At 40.5% G+C, this 22,510-nt stretch overlaps 1 long non-coding RNA gene across 23 annotated transcripts in view; it reads left to right on the forward strand.

Moving 5' to 3' along the window:
• The first annotated feature begins 15,102 nt into the window (after window positions 1-15,102).
• LOC122733575 overlaps window positions 15,103-22,510 on the forward strand; it is a 337,836-nt gene continuing 330,428 nt past the window's right edge. For 6 of the 23 annotated variants that reach the window (XR_006353920.1, XR_006353919.1, XR_006353921.1 and 3 more), the window contains exons 1-3: window positions 15,124-15,378; window positions 16,558-16,671; window positions 18,685-18,806. This is a non-coding gene — a long non-coding RNA (uncharacterized LOC122733575). Of the gene's footprint in view, window positions 15,379-16,557; window positions 16,672-18,684; window positions 18,807-19,184; window positions 19,240-19,335; window positions 19,367-22,510 lie in introns of all 23 variants that reach the window. The other 17 variants (XR_006353915.1, XR_006353918.1, XR_006353900.1 and 14 more) reach the window with 15 other exon arrangements.

A 22,510-nucleotide genomic window follows, 5' to 3' on the forward strand; every position in this document is an offset into this window, starting at 1 on the left:
CTGAAGAGGAAATAAAATCCTTAAATAAACCCATATTAAAAAAAGAAATTGAACAAGCCATTAATGAACTCCCTAAGAAAAAATCCCCAGGGCCAGATGGGTTTACGGGTGAATTTTACCAAATATTTAAAGAACAATTAATTCCAATATTATACAAATTATTTGGAAAAATAGGTGAAGAAGGAGTTCTACCAAATTCGTTTTATGACACAAATATGGTGGTGATACCAAAACCAGGCAAAGCAAAAACAGAGAAAGAAAATTATAGACCAATTTCCCTAATGAATATTGATGCTAAAATCTTAAATAAGATATTAGCAAGGAGATTACAGCAAGTGATCACCAGGATAATACACTATGACCAGGTGGGATTTATACCAGGAATGCAGGGCTGGTTCAACATTAGGAAAACTATTAACATAATCAACCACATCAATAAGAAAACCAACCAAAATCATATGATTATCTCAATAGATGCAGAGAAAGCTTTTGACCAAGTACAGCACCCATTCCTAATAAAAACACTAGAGAGTTTAGGATTAGGGGGAGCTTTCCTTAGAATAATAAACAGTATCTACCTAAAGCCATCAGCAAGTATTATATGCAATGGAGATAAATTAGAGGCCTTCCCAATAAGATCAGGGGTGAAACAGGGATGTCCATTATCACCCCTATTATTTAATATTGTCCTAGAAATGTTAGCTTTAGCAATCAGAGAAGAGAAAGGAATTAAAGGAATTAGAATAGGCAAGGAGGAAACAAAACTATCACTCTTTGCAGATGATATGATGGTATACTTAAGGAATCCTCGAGAATCAAGTCAAAAATTACTTGAAACAATGAACAACTTTAGCAACGTAGCAGGATAAAAAATAAATCCACATAAATCATCAGCATTTCTATACATGACCAACAAAGTCCAGCAGCAAGAGATAGAAAGAGAAATTCCATTTAAAGTAACGGTAGATAATATAAAATACTTGGGAGTCTACTTGCCAAGACAAACCCAGGAACTCTATGAACACAACTACCAAACACTCTTCACACAAATCAAATCAGATCTAAATAATTGGAAAGATATCAATTGCTCATGGATAGGCAGAGCTAATATAGTAAAAATGACAATACTGCCTAAATTAATTTACTTATTCAGTGCCATACCAATCAGACTACCTAAAAATTATTTTATACAGCTAGAAAAAATAATAACAAAATTCATCTGGAAAAACAAAAAATCAAGAATATCCAGGGAAATAATGAAAAAAAATTCACAGGAAGGTGGGTTAGTGGTACCAAACCTGGAGCTTTACTATAAAGCGTCAGTCATCAAAACTATCTGGTACTGGCTAAAAAATAGAGTGGTAGATCAATGGAATAGGCTAGGCTCAGGAAATGCAGTAGTAAATGACACTAGTAATGTAGTGTTTGATAAACCCAAAGACTCCAGCTTCTGGGATAGGAACTCAGTATTTGACAAAAACTGCTGGGAAAACTGGAAGATAGTATGGCAGAAATTAGGCATAGACCAACATCTGACACCTTATACTAAAATAAGGTCAAAATGGATACATGATTTAGACATAAGAGGTGATACCATAGGTAAATTAGGAGAGAAAGGAATAGTGTACCTATCAGATCTTTGGAAAGGAGAACAGTTTTTGACCAAACAAGAGATAGAGTATATTATAAAATGCAAAATGGATGATTTTGATTATATTAAATTAAAAAATTTTTGTACAAACAGAAGCAATGCATCCAAAATTGGAAGGGAGGCAGAAAACTGGGAAACAATTTTTGAGGTCAGTGCTACTGATAAAGGCCTCATCTCTAAAATATATAGGGAATCAAATCAAATTTATAAGAATTCAAGTCATTCCCCAATTGAGAAATGGTCAAAGGATATGAACAGGCAGTTTTCTGATGAAGAAACCAAAGCTATCTATTCCCATATGAAAAAATGCTCTAAATCTCTAATGATTAGAGAGATGCAAATTAAAACAACTCTGAGGTACCACCTGACACCTATCAGATTGGCTAAAATGACAAAAAAGGAAGATAATAAATGTTGGAGAGGCTGTGGGAAAATTGGAACACTAATGCATTGTTGGTGGAGCTGTGAGCTGATCCAACCTTTCTGGAGAGCAATTTGGAATTATGCCCAAAGGGCAATAAAGCTTTGCATACCCTTTGACCCAGCAATTCCACTTTTAGGTCTTTTGCCCAAAGAAATCATGGAAGGGGGAAAGGGACCCACATGTACAAAAATATTTATAGCTGCTCTTTACGTGGTAGCAAGGAATTGGAAGTTGAGGGGGGGCCCATCAATTGGGGAATGTCTGGACAAGTTGTGGTATATGAATACAATGGAATACTATTGTGCTGTAAGAAATGATGAGCGGGAAAAGTTCAGAGAAACCTGGAGGGTCTTATGTGAGCTGATGATGAGTGAGATGAGCAGAACCAGAAGAACATTGTACATAGTATCATCAACATTGAGTGTTGACCTACTGTGATGGACTATATTCTTCTCACCAATGCAATGGTACAGAAGAGTTCCAGGGAACTCATGATAGAAGAGGATCTCCAAATCCAAGAAAAAAAAGAAAGAACTGTGGAGTATAGATGATGATTGAACCATATTATTTCTTTTGTTTTGGGTGCTGTTGTTTTTTTCTTTTTCTATTTTGAGGTTTTGCATCACTGCTCTGATTTTTTCTCTTGTAACAGGATTAATGCAGAAATAGGATTAATGTTATTATGTGTATATATATGTGTGTGTATATATCTATATCTATATCTATATGTATAGAGATATATAGATATAACCTATATCAGATTACCTGCTGTCTAGGGGAGGGGGAGGGAGGGGAGGGAGGGAGAAAAATCTGAAATTGTAAAGCTTGTATAAACAAAAGTTGAGAACTATCTTTACATGTAACGGAAAAAATAAAATACCTTATACATTATAAATAAATAAATAAATAAAAACTAAAAAAAAAAAAGCTAAAGCAAAAAAAAAAAAAAAAAGGAACTTACCCCTTGTCATGGGGAAGATCGGGTAGGGGGTTTGGGAAAGGGGCAGGTATTTGGCGTCCTTAGGAATTCCTCTTTAGAGAATTACAGCCTCTTGCACACAAGGATGCTCTGGGCCCATAACACCCTCATCCGTCTAGTCTTAGAACATCTCGGGAGAACACTAGTGAGGAGGGAATACATAAGAGGCAGCAGAAGCTAGTGAATACACCGAGTTGTTCTGATTTGGGAAAATCTGGGTTCACATCTGACCTCACTAGCTGTGGACACTTACTAGCTGTGTAGCCTAGGACAACTCTCATCACCACTCTGAGGTTCAGGTTTTTCCTCTGTAGCATGAGAAGGTTCTACTAGTTGACCTTTGAGGGCTCTTCCCCCTCTGTATCTGAAGCTAAGTGTGATTTGCAAGTCTCCTTCCCTCCCTGGGCTTCATTTTCCTCTATAGCAGAAAGGAAGTGGACTAGGGTGCTCTGAGCTGGAGATTGAAGTCTAGGATCCTGTAGACTTGTTTGGTGGCTTGAGGTGAGGAGTGGGTGAAAAGGGAATTGAGGCATCAGATAGAAAACACACACAAGGGACTTACTTGAAGGAGAGGCTTTGTTCAGGTTGGAGGCCATGGTCCAATGGCAAGAATAGTGTGCTAAGAAGTGAAGGAAGCAGATGGGAGTCCAGCTCAACTTCTCCTGCACAGACCCCATCTAGAGTCTCCCTCAGCATCTGTTTTTTGTGTACTCCAGGGTTAATTTTTCTTTTGCACTTTTTTTGGGCTTCCCTGATTTGACACTGGTAACATCCTGGACAAAAGTGGGTACTTATTTAACAAACATCCTTCCTAGTTAGGACCAGCAATTTTCTTGTCCATATTTCCTCCAAGTTTTGTTCTTGATAGTGGGCTGCATGAACACTTTAGGTGGTGTATGACCTCTGGGCTTGGTTGCTTGCCTATTTCCTTGGTGAGCCTCTGACATGGCTGCCTCTCTCTCATCCAAGTAGAAGAGTATGGTGATTGGTCTCCTCAGCTTCTTGGGGAAGAGGTGACCTGGGAGACAGTCTTTGGGTTGACCCTTAACTCTCTACCACCTAGAGACTGCATTTATTAAGGGGGCTGAATACATGTTCTAGGCTAGTTTCTGAGAGTACAAATTGCAGGCAGAGAAGCTATCAATGGTGAGATTTTCCTTCTCTGGGAATCCCCCACAGTCCCCACATGCCCAGTCCCTGTCCCTGCAGTCATTTTATCAAGAAGGCTTCCTCAGCCTCCAGAGAATCCTGGCTAGATTCCTGGTCAGGTGCTCTAGGTCCCCTAGGTGATACTCCTCATGGGTAGGGCAGCATCCTGGGGCCTGGAAGCATTCCCAACCTTCTGCTGTACCTCTCCTTCATTCAATGGGGGAGTTGCACCACAGCAACTGACCCCAGTTTTGGACAGCCCAGGCATGTTCAGAGGCAGACATGCCTGCATGTTTGGACACTGTCCTGTACCTCTGAGCCCCTGGACTAGTTTTGTCTCCTTATGCCTGGAGAAAGGAGGCTGAGACCCAACTCTGCCCCAGACGCCCCCTTTCCTCTTGTGCTCTGGGAATTGTCAGGAATCCAGTTCCCATTCAGGCCTGGTGTTCTGGGGCTGCTGCAGCTGCAGCTATTGTGCTCTTCCCTTTTGTGGAGCCCCCATTCCTCCTCCCTGCCCTTCCCTCCAGTTTTCCATAAAAGGGCTGACCCCCTATAACCCTGAGCTGACCCCAGCTGCTGCCCCCAGCCCCAGCAGTCTGCCCACAGGAACCTGGGATTCTGCTCAGCCCCTGGCCCTCTTCTGAGAGGAAGATGCACTGTGGCCCCCTCCCCTTGCCAGGCTGGCTGAAGGGAGTTGAGAGAAAGAACTGGGGTTGTGGGCACCCCCCTCTTCTGGGCCTCACAACACACAGCCCCCTCCCCTCTCTTCTTCTTCCTCCCTCCTCCCTCTGGCCCCACTAGCCCACTGTGATGTCACCCTGTCTGCCTTTCCTACCCTTGAGCCAGGGCAGTCCTTTTTGTCTCCAAGGAGGAGGAGAAGGAGGGGGAAGAGGAAGTGGAGGGGAGGAGAAGGAGGAGGAGGAGAAAGAGGAGGAGGAAGACGAGGGGGAGGAGGAGGAGGAGGGGGAGGAGGAAGAGGAGGAGGAAGAGGAGGAAGGGGGGAGGGGGAGGATGGGAAGGAAGAGGGAGAGGGGGAAGAGGAAGAGGGGAAGGGGGAGGAGGGGGAGGAGGAGACAGCAGCTTGAGTTCCCTTTTCCCTGAGTCTGCAGAGGGGCTGAAAGAAGCTGGAGATCTGCCTGCCCCTCAGCTCCTCCCCTGCCCCTCCCCCACCACACCCCTCCCAGCCTCTAGGGATCTCCAGAGTTCCTGCACTTTCCTCACTGGATATGTATGAAGTAAGCACATGGTCCTCCATAGTTGTTTGCAAGTGTACAGAAGGCCTTCTTCCTGTCTTTGTATCCCCAGCATTTATCAGGTACACAGTAGGTGCTTAAGAGATGTTTAGTGACTGACTATTCAGGATCTTATTCTCACTAATAGGGAGGAACTAGTTCCTGGAATGGAAATGCTGGGAATTCTGGGAGGAAGTGACCACTCTTTCCTAGGGTTTGTGAGAAATGAGCAGCAATCTGGGCATAGTCTGAGAAGGCAATGAACCTAGTAGTATAATGTCCCATATATCGAAAGTCCATACCTACAGAGGTAAGGACTTCCTGTTTGACAAAAGCTTCTGCGAATCCTGCAAAGCAGTATGGTAGAAGTTAAGTATAGATCGGCATCCCCCAACAGAAAACAAGATAAATTAAAATTGAATACATGAATTAGACAAAAAGAGAGATTATAAAACATTTCTAGAATTGAGAAATTATATTTTCCATGGGTAGATAGAGGAAGAATTAAGGGAAAAAGAAGAGATAGGGAGGAGCCCAAGAGGTAAAATTGATCATTATGATTACATCAAATTGAAAGGTTTTTTGTAAAAATAAAATTAGTGCAGCTAAAAATCATCGACAGAAAATTGGAAAGGTCTGGTGTCAAATTCACCAAGGTATTTTTGAAATTTCAATTCCAAGTCCTGTTTGATAGGACTAATGTTTTTCCCCAACATGGGTTTGGTCCCTGCCTCTTCCTTCCCTACTAAAACAGCATGCAGTTTTCCCCAAAGGTGACAAAGCTATTCCTGGAGCCCCAAGGTAATCTTTTTGTACTTCTCTGATTAACTCCCTATCTCACTCACCACAGTGGCTCTTCAGAAAATTCCCATCTCTCCTCAATCCTCCCATTGCTCCTCCCAACACTCACCCACCCCTTAGCTGAGAGACTTGCTTCACATTTTACTGACAACATGAGAGTTCCTCCTTCTGCCCTCTTTTTCTCACATCCCTCAGATGCCTTCTGCCACTGTTCCCTCCTCCACCCTGTCTCACACACAGAGATGTACCTTCTTCTTCTTGAGCAAAACCGCTCTCTATGTGGACAAGTGGTCCCCTTGCAGCCCATTTGCTCCAGCAGCTTGCTCCCTCTATCATCCCCATTATCTACATTTTCTTCAACCTCTCCCTATGCACTAGCTTCTTTCCCCTGCCTACAAACATGTCTATGACTCTCTTATCCTTAATATCGTCTCCCCGGATAGATCCATCCCCCTAATTATTGTTCCATATATGACCTCCCTTTTGTGGCTAAACTCCTTGAAAAAGCATTTTACAATAGTCACCTCTGTTTGCTGTCCTCTCTCTCCTTAACTCTCTACAGTCTGCCTTCTGTCCTCATCATTCAACTGAAACATCTCTCACTAATGTCTCTGTTTTAGATGCCAAATCTAACCTACTTTTTTAATCCCCAATCTGTCTGCTCACTTTGCAGTTCACCCTTCTAATGATACTTTTAATTAAGTTGCTGTGACTTGATTCTCTTTAGGATCTCCTTTTTTTGTTTGTTGGGGTTTGTTTGTTTGTTTGTTTTTTCCTTTGGGACAGTGAGCATTAAGTGACTACCAAGGGTCACATAGCTAGTAAATATCAAGTGTCTGAGGCCAGATTTGAACTCAGGTACTCCTGAGTCCAGCACTGGTGCTTTATCCACTGTGCCACCTAGCTGCCCCACCAGGATCTCCTTTTAATCTTTTAATACACATTTATTCCTCAGTATTAAGTGCCAGGAAATGTAGTGAGCAGTGGAATTAGAAAGAAAGGTATAAGACAGTAGCTCTCCCTGAGCACCCCTCCATGGCCACTCCTTTCCAGTATCCTCAGCTGGATCTTCATCCAGGTCATTCCTGGTAGCAATGAGTGTCCCACTGGGCTCTGTCCTGAACTGCCTTCCCTTCTGTCTCCATACTATTTCCCTTGCTGTTCTGGACGGTTCCCAAGGATTCAGTTATCATCTCTATGCATGTGATTCTCAGATCTACTTGTCCAATCTGAACCTCTCTGCTGACCTGTATTTTCATCTCCACCTGGCCTATTAGATATATCCAATCAGATGTGCTGGAGACATTGTAAATACAGTGTGTCCAAAATTGAATGCTTTTTATCCCCCTACCCTCAATACTCTTCCCTTTCAAAATTCCGTATTACTCTTGAAGGTACCAGCATCCTCCTAGTCACCCAGCCCCACAACATGAGTCATCCTTCACTCTTGACTTCTTACCACTGCCCAAACCAACTTGTTGCCATGACCTGTCAATTTTACCTTTGTAACAGCTCTCATATTCTTGTCTCCTCTTGTCTCCTCTGACAAGGCCACTACCTTGGTGTGGCCCTCATCACTTCCCAAAATGGACTATTGAAACAACCTTCTGGTTGGGGTCTCTACCTCCAGTACATCCCTATTCTAGTCTGTCCTATACTTAGCTCTCAGAATCTTCTTCCTCAAGCACAAGTCTTTCCATGGGCCCTCCCCCTACCCTGTCTTCTACTCTGTCAAATTCAGTGGTTCTCTATCAATTCAGGACCAAATATAAAATCCTCTCTGGCATTCAAAGCCTTTTGTAAAGTACCCACTGTCACCTCTCCAGTTTCCTTACATTTTTCTCACTCCCACATAATCCTCCTCACTCCTGTGATATACTCTTCAGTGTAGTAACACCTGCCTCCTTGCTGTTCCTAGAAGAAGATGCTCCATCTCCCAGATCTGGCCATTTCCTTTCAGGGGCTGTCCCCCACACCTGGAACATTCTCTCTCCTCATCTCTGCCACATGTCTTCTCTGGCTTTCTTCAAGTCTCAGCTAAAATCCCATTATCTATAGGAAGCTATTCCCCTTTCCCACAAGTCTCTATCTAGCACCTTCCTTGTGTTGATTATTTCCAGTATTTCCCATATATAGATTTTTTCTTCATAGTTGTTTCATCTCCCCCATCACTCTGTGAGTTCCAGGAAACATCAGGGACTCTCTTACAGTTCTTCATATTTCCAGTGTAGCACAGAGCTTGGCACATGTTAAGCAGCTAAAAATGTCTATTACCTGAATGGACCCTGATTGGCACTGGTTTCCCCTCATGTATCTTCATGGTCCCCAATGGGCATAAAAAGTCTCTTGAATGAGAAATCAGGATGTCTCAGACTTGCTGGATATGAAGAGGCAGTTTTCAGATGAAGAAATTAAACTATCTATAGTCACATGAAGAAATGTTCTAGGGGAAGCTAGGTGGTGCAGTGGGTAGAGCACCGGCCCTGGATTAAGGAATACCTGAGTTCAAATCGGGCCTCAGACACTTAACACTTACTAGCTCTGTGACTCTGGGCAAGTCACAACCCCAATTGCCTCACAAAAAAAAAATCAATGAAAAAAATAAATGCTCTATATCTTTATTGATTAGAAAAAAATATAAATTAAAACAACACCAAGGTACTACGTCACAACTATCAGATTGACTAATATGATAGAAAAAGAAAATGATAAATGTTGGAGAAGATGTGGGAAAATTGGAACATTAATGCATTGCTGGTGGAGTTGTGAACTGATCCCACAATTCTGGAGAAAATTTGGCAACTGTGCCCAGAGGGCTATAAAACTGGGCATACCCTTTGATCCAGCAATAACACTACTAAGTCTTATCCCAAAGAGATCATCAAAACGGAAATGGAAAAGGATCCCACATGTACAAAACTATAACAGCTCTTTTTATGGAGACAAAGAATTGGACATTGATGAGATACCCATCATTTGGGGAATTACTAAATAACTTGGAATATATGAATTTAATGGAATACTATTGTGTTGTAGGAAATTATGAGATTTCAGAAAAACCTGGAAAGATTTACAGGAAGTGATACTGAATGAAGTGAGCAGAACCAGGAGAACATTGTGCACAGTAACATTATACTACGATCAGTTCTGATAGACTTAGCTCTTCTCAGCAATAGTTTGATCCAAGACAATGCCAAAAGACTCCTGATGGAAAATGCTCTCCACATCCAGCGAAAGACCTATGGAGGCTGAATGCAGATCAAAGCAGACTAGCTTCACTTTTTTTCTTTCTTGTCATTTCCCCCCTTTATTCTGAATCTTCTTTCACAGCACGACTAATGTGGAAATTTGTTGAACATGATTGCACATGTACATCCTCTATCACACTGCTTGCTGTCCTAGAGAGGGGACAGGAAAGGGAGGGTGGGAGAAAAATTTGGGACTCAAATTTTGTAAAGATGAACATTGAATCTATCTTTACATGTAATTGGAAAAACTGAAATACTATAAATTAAAAAAGAGATTGCTGCCACTCAAGCCTCCTCTAACAACCTGGCACAAGAGAGACACTCAGACAGAGGCTTCTTGTTGAGTGACACTATCCAAAGGAAGCCTGCTCCTGGCTATAGGGGCTGCAAGGCCAAAACATTGATTGTATGTTAGAATCAGAGAGAAGAAAAATCTTGACAACACGTATACACCTCAAAGAATTGGGAGAACCTGGAATACTGTTCCTAGACTCAAAAAAGTTGAGGAAGACCAGAGGTGATTGTCAACAAAATCTGACTTGGGCACATCCTTCTTGATTAGATTTTAAATCAGATGGCTTTAGAACCTAAACCATGAACATCATTGGGTTTTGCTTCTTCTTTTACATCTTCGTTCACTTCTGTGCAGATTGCACTTGATCCATTGTGCTCATTATTGTTGCTGTGCAAGTCATCCTTTATGTTCTCAAAAAGCCCTGAGCTTTCATCCTCCACCCTGCAAATTGGGAAAAATGACAACAGTCAACGTTGGAGGGCTCGGTCCAAGATTAGGTAATCTATATTTGCACCGCACCCCCCCTCCCAGGTTCTGCAGGACTTCATATAGTGGGAAGAAGAGTTTGGTCCTAAATAGCTTTGAAAGATCAAACATCCTAGGCAACTGTATTAGTAGACTTGACCTAAAGTCGACTCCCTGATAGGGAAGATCTCTAGAACAAACTGTGTGAGCTTAGGCTCATACCTTTCCAGCAAGGACATTCGGTGTGCTGTAGACCCTCTCAGCTCTGTCTCTCTCTATCCTGAGGTCCCTTCTAATGCTGCCAGTCATGGAAGTATGAATACTTTTATGAGTGTATTGTGTGTGTAGATAGGATCGTGTCTGCCTGCGTGTATGCATGTATGCAGGTATGTACCTGTTCTTTCAGGACTGCTACTGCCTGGGTCTTCCTACTGGCCCAGATCTCTGTCTGGAGGTCAGGAGGTTTGAAGGGTCATGGAGTGGGGGGAAGTGGAGGGCAGTTGGGAGAATCTTTTTTGGACACTCTCTCCCTCCCCTCCTCAGGTGGACGGTTCCATCCTTCTTTCCTCCCTTCCTCCCATCCTTGGCTTGGCCTTGGATGGCCCTACCCTTCTCCACATTATCTCTTTTCTTTGGTGTCCTTTATTTTCATGGTACGTTTGTATTTGTTCCGGTTTCAACCAGAACCTGGTGAATGGGGCATTTCCATGTACCTTGTTGTGTAACAGAAAGAGAGGACTGGCCCTGGCCCTGTGGATCTCCATGATTTACAGACTGAATGGCCAGAGCTGTTTTCCTGTGCACTTCTGTCACTATGAGGGACTGGGAGCATTTTCTCATAGGGCTACTGATAGCTTGAATTTCTTCCTTTAAAACTTCCTGTTCATGTCCTTTGACATATTGGAGAATGGCTCTTAATGATGGAAACTGGAATACGTTCCTTCTATATCTTGCATATGCAGCAGTCCTTGACCATTTTTCAGTTGGGGAATGACTCATAATTTTATAAATGTGACTCAGTTCCTTATTTATCTGAGAAGTAGCACCTTTATTAGAGAAACTTGCTGTCAATTTTCCCTCACAGACCTGCTTTCCTTCTAATTTTGGCTGTATTAGTTTTTGTGCAAAACCTTTTTAATTTCATGTAATCAAAATGATCTGTTTCACTTCTCATGATCCCTTCTCTCTCTTGTCTGTTCATAACATCCTTCCTTGTCCATATAGGTCTGACAGGTTCATATTTCCTCACTCCTTTGATTGACCAATGATATCGCTGTTTGTGTCAAAATCATGTACCCATTTTGACCTTCTCTTGGTATCTAAGGTTGATCTCTGCTCAGTTCTGCTAAACAACTTTCCAGTTTTCCCAGCAATTTTTGTGAAATGGTGAATTCTTACTGCTTAAGCTTGGATCTTTTGGTTTATCAAACACTAAATTCCTGTGGTCCTTTCCTACTGTGTATTGTGTACCTAATCTATTGCACTGATTCCCCCTCTCTATATCTTAGCCAGTACTAAGCCATTTGTCATGAAAACTGCTTTATATTATACCTGAACATCTAGCTCTGCTTCACTGAATTTCTTCACATTTTAAAAAGTATTTCCCTTCAAATACTTTGCCTTCTCTTTTTTCCCAGATTAATTATTTTTTCTAGTTCTCTAAAATGAGTCTTTGGTAGTATGATTGTTTTGGCACTGAATATTTAAATTACTTAGGTAGAATTGTTGTTTTTATTGGCTCAGCATACTGATGAGTAATTCCTATTTCTCATGTTGTTTAGATCTGTCTTTTTCTGTGTGAAGAGTATTTTATCATGGTTTCCATGTAGTCCATGGGTTGGTCTTGTCAGGGAGACTCCCAAGTATTATATATATATGTATATATATATATATATATATATATATATATATATATATATATATATATATATTGCTTGCAGTTATTTTAAATGGAATTTCTCTTTCCATCTCTCCTTGCTGGGTCTTGTTGTTTGTATATTGGAAAGCTGATCATTTCTATTTTGTATACTACCATTTTGCTAAAGTTGCTAATTATTTCCACTACTTTTTTATTTGATTCTCTGGGGTACTTTGAGTATACCATACATCATCTTCAAAGAGCTGTAATTTTGTCTCCTCATTGCCTATTTTTATTTTTCCAATTTCTTTTTCTTGTCTTCTGCCTCTACTTAGGATTTCTAGTACAATACTAAATAATTGTGGTGTTAAGAGACTTTTTTGCTTCACTCCTGATCTTATTCTGAAGGCTTTACATTTATTCTGATTGCAGATAATGCTTGCTCTGGGTATTAAAAAGATATTACATGTCATTTTGAGAAAGGTTCTATTGATTCCTGTGCTTTGAAGTGTTTGTAATAGGAATGGTTTTTGTATTTTGTCAAAAGCTTTTTTTTCTACATCTAGTGATATAATCAAACAATTTCTGATGGTTTTGTTTTTAATACGTCAGCAGGAAAAAAGGTGGTGGCTGTCCTTAAGTATTCCTCTGTAAAGAATTACACTCTTGCACATGGTCCAATTCAAATAAAATCATCTTTTATTTGGGGGCTAGAGAAAGTGAAAAAGATGTGAGTTGAGGACTTTTTCCCAAAGGAAGGAGATGGCTTAGAAACATTCTCCTCCCCAAACCGAAGAAAGGCAAAAGATTTTATAGAGGATAGATGGGGTGACCACCTGACAATGGAAAGTTTCTTTTGGGGGGTGGGGAAAGGCTTGAATGAGAGGTAGTGGTCCTGATTTCTGGAGTTATCTCCTTCCCTGTCTCCCATTCTCTCTCCTTCCTTCCTAGGTGTGTCCATCCTTTAGTTTAGCTTCTCAAGGAGAAAACTGAGTTAACCGAGACTCATATGAAATAGGATTAATTATGCTGATAGTTTTCCTTACATTTTAACAGCCCTGCATTCGTGGTATAAATCCCACTGGTGAGAGTGTATGATTGTTGTCCTATTTTGCTGTCATCTCCTTCCCAGGATCTCAGTTCAAATGTTTCATTAAGGAAATTGGTCTACAATTTTCTTTCTCTGTTTTTCTCTCCCTGGGTTAGTTATGTAAACCATGTTTTTACTATAAAAAGACTTTGGTGGGACTTCTTATTTACCTATTTTTTCCTTAAATAGTTTGTATATTATGATGATGGATTGTTCCTTAAATGTTTGGTAGAATTCACTTATAAATCTACATGATCCTTGAGGTTTTGTCTTAGGGAACTCCTTTATGCCTTATTCAATTTCTTTTTTATAAAATGGAGTTATAGGGGGCAGCTAGATGGCACAGTGGATAAAGCACTGGCCCTGGATTCAGGAGGACCTGAGTTCAAATCTGGCCTCAGACTCTTGACACTTACTAGCTGTGTGACCCTGGGCAAGTCACTTAACCCTCATTGCCCCGCTGAAATAAAACAAAAAGTCAAAAACAAAAAAGGCAAAAAATAAATTTAAAAAATGGAGTTATTTAAGTATTTTATTCCCCTTTCTGTTAACATGCACAATTTATATTTTTGTAAATTCATACCTTTTACTTTGATTTTCAGTTTACCTGGTATAGGATTGTGCAGAATATCTCCTAATAATTACTTTAATGTCATCATCACTGGATATGCATTCGCCCTATTTATTTTTGAGACTGGTCATTTTATTTTCTTTCTTTTTAAACCAGATAACCAATGATTTATCTATTTTGCTTTTTTCCCCCATGAAACCAACTCCGAGTTTTATTTCTCAGTTGAAAATTTACTTCTCAATTTTATTAGTCTCACCTAATCTCCACAGTCCTGTCTCCTAGAATTGTCCTAAAATTGTCTTTTTGGAGCCTGCAGCAGATGAATTATCATCCCATTACTTTTTCTTAGTTACCGAAGACAGCAATTCTGTGTAATGATCTGAAGAACATTAAACAGAAAAGAATCAATAGCACAATAATGGTAATAAAAATAATAAAGACTCCTATAGTGCTTCATAGTTTGAAAAACCCTTTTGAAACACCTCATTTGAACCTTACAATTATCTTGTGATTTACCTACCATAGGTATCATTATCAACCCCATTTCACAGATATGAAAATTGAGGTTTACAGAGTTTCAGCGGCTTACCTAGGGTCACACAATAAGTAAAGCTGCGCTTCAATCTAGTTCTTGTGCCTCCTATTCCCGTTGTCTCTCTACTATGCCAGTTCACTAGTGGCAGGCAGCTGATGTTGGAGAGAATAAAAGCCCAAATCTGATGTAGTTCAAGAAAGACATTGATGAAGTTGCTTGGTAGATGAGACAGAGCCAGATAGGAGGGTGTGGCTCCCTCTTCTCCAGGCTCTGGAAGGTTTGTATTACATAGGGTTTAGATCAGGGTAGTCCCACATGAACAAAGAGGGCAGATGTTCCTGTGTGCCCCTCCCCCATCCCTGCCTGATCTTTGTTTCCTCTAGCCTGGAGAAAGGAGGCTGAGACCCACCCCTTTCCCAGACCACCCCCTTCCTCCTCTGCTCTGCTCTGAGACTTGGGAGGAGTCCAAGTCCCATTGAAGGGCTGCTGCTTTCCCTTTGTGGAGCCCAGGACCCCCCTCCCTTCATGTCCCGTTCCCCCTCCTTGGCCTACCTGTCCCAATTTTGATCCTCAACAAGCCCAAGCTGACCTCAGGAGATGCCCCCCACCCCCAGCCCCAGCAGCCTGCCCTCAGGAACCTGGGACCCTGGTCAGCCCCAGGCCCATCTGCAGGTGGAAAATGCACTGGGGCCCCCTCCCATGGCCAGGCTGGGTGATGGGGGCTAAGGGAAAGGATGGGGGGTGGGCTCCCCTCTGCTCTGGGCCAGATGTCTGAAAGTCCCCTCTCCTCCCTCCTCCCTCCTCCCTTTCCCTTCTATTCTGGGAGGAGACTAGCCCCACCCTACAGTGAGGTCACATTGCCCACCCCCTCCTACCCTCTTTTTCTGTATGTTCTCTTTGTCTCTGGAGGAGGAGGAAGAGATCACCCATCTCCCTGTTCCTTTGACTGTGGAGGGTGGGGTGAGCATCTTAAGATCTGCCTGTCTCTCACCCTCTCCCATTCCCCTTCCCCTGGACACCCCATCCTCCAGACTGAGCGATCCTGAGGGTCCTGCTACTGCCTAAGAGGCTGGGTGTGAGGTGAGTTCCCCCTCCCCTGTTCCTACCTAGGTTCCTCCCATTCCTCTCCTTATCTTCTCCTTGCTTCCACCCCCAAAACTTTTCATGAATCTCCCCCATCGGCTTCTCTTAGGGTCCAGGGGATACGTGGAAGGATGTGTGTGTGTCTATGCGTGTGTGTCTAAGGTCTTGGAAGTGTTAATACCTTTGTTTAAGCCTTTATTCTGTATGTAGGTAGGATCCTGTGTGTGTGTGTGTGTGTGTGTGTGTGTGTGTGTTTCTAAGGTAGTGGAAGTATGAAACCTTTTGTTTATGCCTTTGTTGTGTTTGTAGCTTGGATTGGGTATGCATAAGAACATGGAAGTGTTAATACCTTTGTGTATGCCTTTGTTGTGTATGTAGGTAGTATTGTGTGTGTGTGTGTGTGTGTGTGTGCAGGCGGGCATGAAAGGTCATGGCAATATTAATCCCTTTATGCCTTTGTTCTATATGTAGGTAGAATCGTGTGTGTGTGTGTGTGTGTGTGTGTGTGTTTATCAGTTTGTAAATGCCTGAGAGTATGAATCCCTTTGTTTATGCTGCTTTTGTTGTGTTAGTAAGTAGGATTTTGTGTTTCCATGTGTGTGTGTGTGTGTGTGTGTGTGTGTGTCTAAGGTCTTCGAAGTATTAATACTTTTGTTTATGACTTTGTTGTTTATGTAGGTAGAATCGTGTGTCTCTGTGTTTGTGTATGTGTGTGTGTGTGTGTGTGTGTGTGTGTAAGATCAAGGGAATATTAATCCCTTTGTTTAAGCCTTTGCTGTGTATGTAGGTAGGATTGCGTGTGTGTGTGTGTGTGTGTGTGTGTGTGTGTGTTTGTGTGCATACTGTGTGGCTCTGCTCCATCAGAGCTGCTCCTGCCTGGGATTCCCAGCCTCCCTAGGCTTCTGGCTGGAGGACTGGAGCTTGGGGGGGGGTCACAGGATGGGGTGGGTTGTGGTACAGGCCAGCAGGGAGAAGCCTTTGGGAACACTCCCTCCCTCCCCTCCTCGGGTGGGCATTTCCATCCTTCTTTCCTCCCTTTCTCCCATGCTTGGCCTGGCCTTGGGGCTGGGGAGAGAGGAGACAGTCTAGCAACTCTTCCCCTCCCCTTCTCCATATCATCTCTTTCATTTTGTGTTCCTTAATGAAATATTTCTTGTCTCTTCTGGTTTCAACCAGCACCTGGCGAATGGGTCTTTTTCATGTGCCTTGTTGCGGAACAGAAAGAGAGGACTGTCCCTGACCCTGCGGATCTCCATGATTTACAGACTGAAAGAAGAGAGCTGTTTTCAGGTACACTGCTCTCATTATGAGGGATTTCAGAGATTTTTGTCATAGGACCATTGGTAGCTTGCCTTTCTTCTTTTGAAAACTTCCTGTTCATACCCTTTGACCTATTGGAGAATGGCTCTTAATGTTGGAAACTGGAATCAGTTCCATTTAGGTCTTGCATATTAAAGAGTCCTTAGGGAGCTTTACTGCACAGATGTTTCCCCTCACTTCACTGTGACCCTTCTCATTTTAACTGCATTCACTCTCTTTATGCAAAAACATTTCCACTTTATCAAAGCAGATTTCTCCATTTTAATACATGATCCTCTCTGTTGTTTGTTCTATCAAGACCTCTTCCCCTCTCCATAGATGTAAAAAGTAATTTCCTCCTTCCTCCTCTAATTTGCTATCGAGTCCCCTTTCACATCTGATTCATGTATCCATTTGTACTGTAATTTGATCGATGTGGCAGATCTTGCTGTCCTCTGAAATTTCTGGCAAACTGCTTTTCCATTATGCCATCTTTTTAAAAATTATCAAATAGTTAGCCTCAGGCACTTGACAGATACAAGCTGTGAGACCCTGGGCAAGTCACTTAACCCTCATTGCACCACCAAAAAAAATTATCAAGTAGTATTGATGTAGGAGGCAAAAAGGGAATAATAGAAAAACCTAAGACCTGAGCTTTAATTCAGATATTAGCTCCAAAAAGGAGTTAGACCCCAGTTAATGGATAACATACAAGTCAGCATACTAGGTTCTTGTACCCACAGAAATCAGTGCCCATAATGGGAACAGAGGGAGAGAAGCCATGATGACCTTAGACTAAATGACAACCTATAGAAATTCTCATGAAAAATGGAGATATTTTGAAACTAGCTATGGGAATCAGAAAGAGACATGCGCAGAAGAGGCCAAATGTGTTCCCAGATTCACCTTATGATGTGTAAACCCCCAAAACACACCTCCACTGAAAAAGGTACTGCCTCAGGGATTGGCATAGGACCCCCAGGAACTCCAAATTAGGACAAGTCCTCCCTTGTAACACCCCAAGATGGAGATTATAATGAGACTGATAATCAGTCTATCCATACTATAAATATAACTCTCTTTCATTTCTCTATTTGAGAGATATCTTTCCCCTATTCTGGTTCTCTCCCTGTAGTCACTCACAGTATTGCAATAAAACTTGGGAAACTGAGTCACTGAGTCTTGTAATTCTTTTGGTACGACTCATGATCAATTTGACCCCAAATTCCATCCCACATCAGTGTGTCCTCCCCTCTCCCTTCTTCAGATTTATGAGAAATTATTACTTTGTTTGCTTGCATACTTTGCATACCTAATCATTTTCATTAATCAACCTCCTAATTTTTAACAAGTATCAATTGATTTCTGGGCAGCTAGGGGTTCTACTGGCCCCTTAGTCAGGAAGACTTGTCATTTGGAGTTTAAATCTGGTCTCATGAAGAATAAACCTCGTGGGTTTATTGTAATGGAATCTCTCTTCAAATCTGGTCTCAAACCCTCAGAGGGTTGCTCAGCAAGTCATTTAACCCTGTTTGCCTCAGTTCCTCATCTCTCAAATAAGCTGCAGAAGGAAATGGCAACCACTGTAGTATCTTTTCTATCTCTTTCTGCTGAGTTTTGTTGGTCATGTAGAGAAATGCTGATGATTTGCGTGGGTTTATTTTATATCTTGCAACTTTGCTAAAGTTGTTCATTGTTTCAAGCAGTTTTTTAGTTATTCCCCAAAGGGGGTCAGGGAAAGTCAGACAGTCCTAAAGCAAAGTGATTGTTTTCATCATCACTGATTTCTATTAAAATTTGAGATCTGCCATTGATAATCACTAATCCACACCCCTTTCTTTCCTCCTTCCCCCCTCCATTATTACTCTTGAGATTATTGACCTTTTTACAACAAAAAATTGTTGATGTTTTCTGTTTCTGACAGCACCAGGGGATCCCATGTATCTCTCCCTCTCCCCATGCTCAAGAGCCATGCTATGTAACAAATTGTATTTATTGTTTTAGGGATGAAAAGAAAAGTGAGCAGAACTGATTGAAGCATTCGAGCAGTGGTGTGCAATGTGTAACTCCTGTGGACCTATCACCTCCTGGATGGGGTAGGATGATTGTGTCTTCTCACAATTTAGGTATCAAAATGATATTTGTTCAATAAAAGGAATTTGATAGGATTCCTCCTTTTCCTGTTTTTTTGAATAGTTTAAATAGTCTTAGGATGAAATGTTTTTTAAAATATCTAGTAGAATTCACTTTCTTTTTTTGTTTGTTTTTTTTGTTTTTTTGTTGAGGCAATTGGGGTTAAGTGACTTGCCCAGGCTTATACAACTAGTAAGTGTTAAGTGTCTGAGGCCAGATTTGAACTCAGGTCCTCCTGAATCCAGGGCCAGTGCTCTATCCACTGTGCCACCTAGCTGCACCTTAGAATTCACTTTCTAATCCATCTAGTCCAGGGGATTTTTTCTGAGGGAACTCAGTAATGCCGTGTTCAATTTCTTCTTTTAACATAGGGCTATTTAAGTGTTCTCTTCCCTCTCCTGTTTACATGGGCATTTTATATTTCTTGTAAGTATTCATCCTTTTCATGGACATTGTTGCTTGTGCTTGCATATGATAGGCTAAAATAACTCCTAATAATTGTTTTCATTTCATCTTTTTTAGTTATGCATTCACTCATTCCTTCTTGAGGCAGGTAATTTGGTTTTCTTTCTTGTTCATCAAATTAAGCAATGGTTGATCTATGTTATTAGTTTTTAGATAAAAGCAGCACCCTCTTGTATTTATTGATTTGATTTTTTCAAAAGTTCTTAAACTCACCTTTCATTTCTGCATTTCTATTTTGACATTTCATTGGAAATTTTTTCATTTGTTCTTTTTCTAGTTTTGTGATCTGTTCTGTCTCTGTTTTATTGACATAAGCATTTAGAAATAGAAATTTTCCCAAAGTACTGCTATGGCAGCAACTCACAAATTTTGGAATGCTGCCTCATGGTTCTAATACTCTTTTTTTTTTTAAATTAAAGTATTTTATTATTTTCCAGTTACATGTAGAGATAGTTTTCAACATTTGTTTATATAAGATTTCCAGTTTCATATTTTTTCCCTCCCATAGACAGCAGGTGATCTGGTATAGGTTATATATATTCAATAACATCAAGAACATTTCTGCATTAGTCCTGTTATATGAGAAGAATGAGAGCAAAAAGGAAAAACCTCAAAATAGAAAAACAACAGCACCAAAACCAAAAGAAATAGTATGGTTCAATCAGCGTCCACATTCCACAGTTCTTTTTTTTTCTTGATGTGAAGAGCCCTTTCCATCATGAGTCCCCCAGAACTCTCCTGTACCAGTACATTGGTGAGAAGAATCCAGTCCATCACAGTTGATCAACACATAATGTTGATGATACTGTGTACAATGTTCTTCTGGTTCTACTCATCTCACTCATCATCAGTCCATGCAAGTCCTTCCAGGCTTCTCCAAACTTCTGCTCATCATTTCTTACAGCACAATAGAATTACATTACATTCATATACCACAACTTGTTCAGCCATTCCCCAACTGATGGGCAACCCCTCAATTTCCAATTCCTTGCCACCACAAAAAGAGCAGCTATAAATATTTTTGAACATGTGGGTCCTTTTTCCCTTTTCTGTGATCTCCTTGGTGAAAAGACCCAAAAGGGGTATTGCTGGGTCAAAGGGTATGCACAGCTTTAGAGCCCTTTGGGCATAATTCCAAATCACTCTCCAGAATGTTTGGATCAGTTCACAGCTCCACCAACAATGCGTTAGTGTTCCAAATTTATCACAGCTTTTCTAACATTTATTATTTTCCTTTTTTTGTCATATTAGCCAATCTGATAGGTGTCAGGTGGTACCTGAGATTTGTTTTAATTTGCATCTCTCTAATCAATAGTGATTTAGAGCATCTTTTCATATAGGAAACTGCCTGTTCATATCCTTTGACCATTTCTCAATTGGGGAATGACTTGGATTCTTATAAATTTGATTTAGTTCCATATATATTTTAGAAATGACACCTTTTTCAGAAGTATTGGTCATAAAAATTGTTTCCCAGCTTTCTGCATCCCTTCTAATTTTGGATGCATTGCTTCTGTTTGTACAAAAGCTTTTTTAATTCAATATAATCAAGATCATCCATTTTGCATTTCATAATATTCTCTATCTCTTGTTTGGTCATAAACTGTTCTCCTTTCCAAAGATCTGAAAGGTAGACTATTCCTAATTTACCTATGGCATCACCTCTTATGTCTAAATCATGTACCCATATTACCTTATTTTAGTATAAGGTGTAAGATGTTGGTCTAGGTCTAATTTATGCCATACTATCTTCCAGTTTTCCCAGCAGGTTTTGTCAAATACTGAATTCCTATCCCAGAAGCTAGAGTCTTTGGGTTTATCAAACAGTACATTACTAACGTCATTTACTGCTTTGTCTCCTGTGCCTAGCCTATTACCTTGATCCTCCACTCTATTTCTTAGCCAGTACCAGATAATTTTGATGACTGCTGCTTTATAGTAGAGCTTCAGATTTGGTAAAGCTAACCCACCTTCCTGTGTATTTTTTATTATTTCCCTTAATATTCTTGACTTTTTTGTTTTTCCAGATGAATTTTGTTATTATGTTGTCTAGGTCTATAAAATAATTTTTAGGTAGTCTGATTGGTATGGCACTGAATAAGTAAATTAATTTAGGTAGAATTGTCATTTTTATTATATTAGCTAGGCCTATCTATAAGAAATTAATATCTTTCCAATTATTTAGGTCTGATTTGATTTGTGTAAAAAGTATTTTGTAATTGGGTTCATAGAGTTCCTAGGTTTGTCTTGGCAAGTAGACTCCCAAGTATTTTATATTATCTACCATTACTTTAAAAGGAATTTCTCTTTCTATCTCTTGCTGCTGGACTTTGTTGGTCATGTATAGAAATGCTGATGATTTATGTGGATTTATTTTATATCCTGCTACTTTGCTAAAGTTGTTAATTGTTTCAAGTAATTTTTTAGCTTGATTCTCGAGGATTCTCTAAGTATACCATCATATCATCTGCAAAGAGTGATAGTTTTGTTTCCTCCTTGCCTATTCTAATTCCTTTAATTCCTTTCTCTTCTCTGATTGCTAAAGCTAACATTTCTAGGACAATATTAAATAATAGGGGTGATAATGGACATCCCTGTTTCACCCCTGATCTTATTGGGAAGGCCTCTAATTTATCTCCATTGCATATAATACTTGCTGATGGCTTTAGGTAGATACTGTTTATTATTCTAAGGAAAGCTCCCCCTATTCCTAAAATCTCTAGTGTTTTTATTAGGAATGGGTGCTGTACTTTGTCAAAAGCTTTCTCTGCATCTATTGAGATAATCATATGATTTTGGTTAGTTTTCTTATTGATGTGGTTGATTATGTTAATAGTTTTCCTAATGTTGAACCAGCCCTGCATTCCTAGTATAAATCCCACCTGGTCATAGTGTATTATCCTGGTGATCACTTGCTGTAATCTCCTTGCTAATATCTTATTTAAGATCTTTGCATCAATATTCATTAGGGAAATTGGTCTGTAATTTTCTTTCACTGATTTTGCTCTGTCTGGTTTTGGTATCACCACCATATTTGCTTCATAAAACGAATTTGGCAGAACTCCTTCTTCACCTATTTTTCCAAATAATTTGTATAATATTAGAATTAATTGTTCTTTAAATGTCTGGTAGAATTCACCTGTAAATCCATCTGGCCCTGTGGCTTTTTTCTTAGGGAGTTCATTAATGGCTTGTTCAATTTATTTTTCTAATATAGGCTTATTTAAGGATT

The sequence above is a fragment of the Dromiciops gliroides genome, chromosome X, assembly GCF_019393635.1.
Source record: "Dromiciops gliroides isolate mDroGli1 chromosome X, mDroGli1.pri, whole genome shotgun sequence".
Lineage (NCBI taxonomy): Eukaryota > Metazoa > Chordata > Mammalia > Microbiotheria > Microbiotheriidae > Dromiciops > Dromiciops gliroides.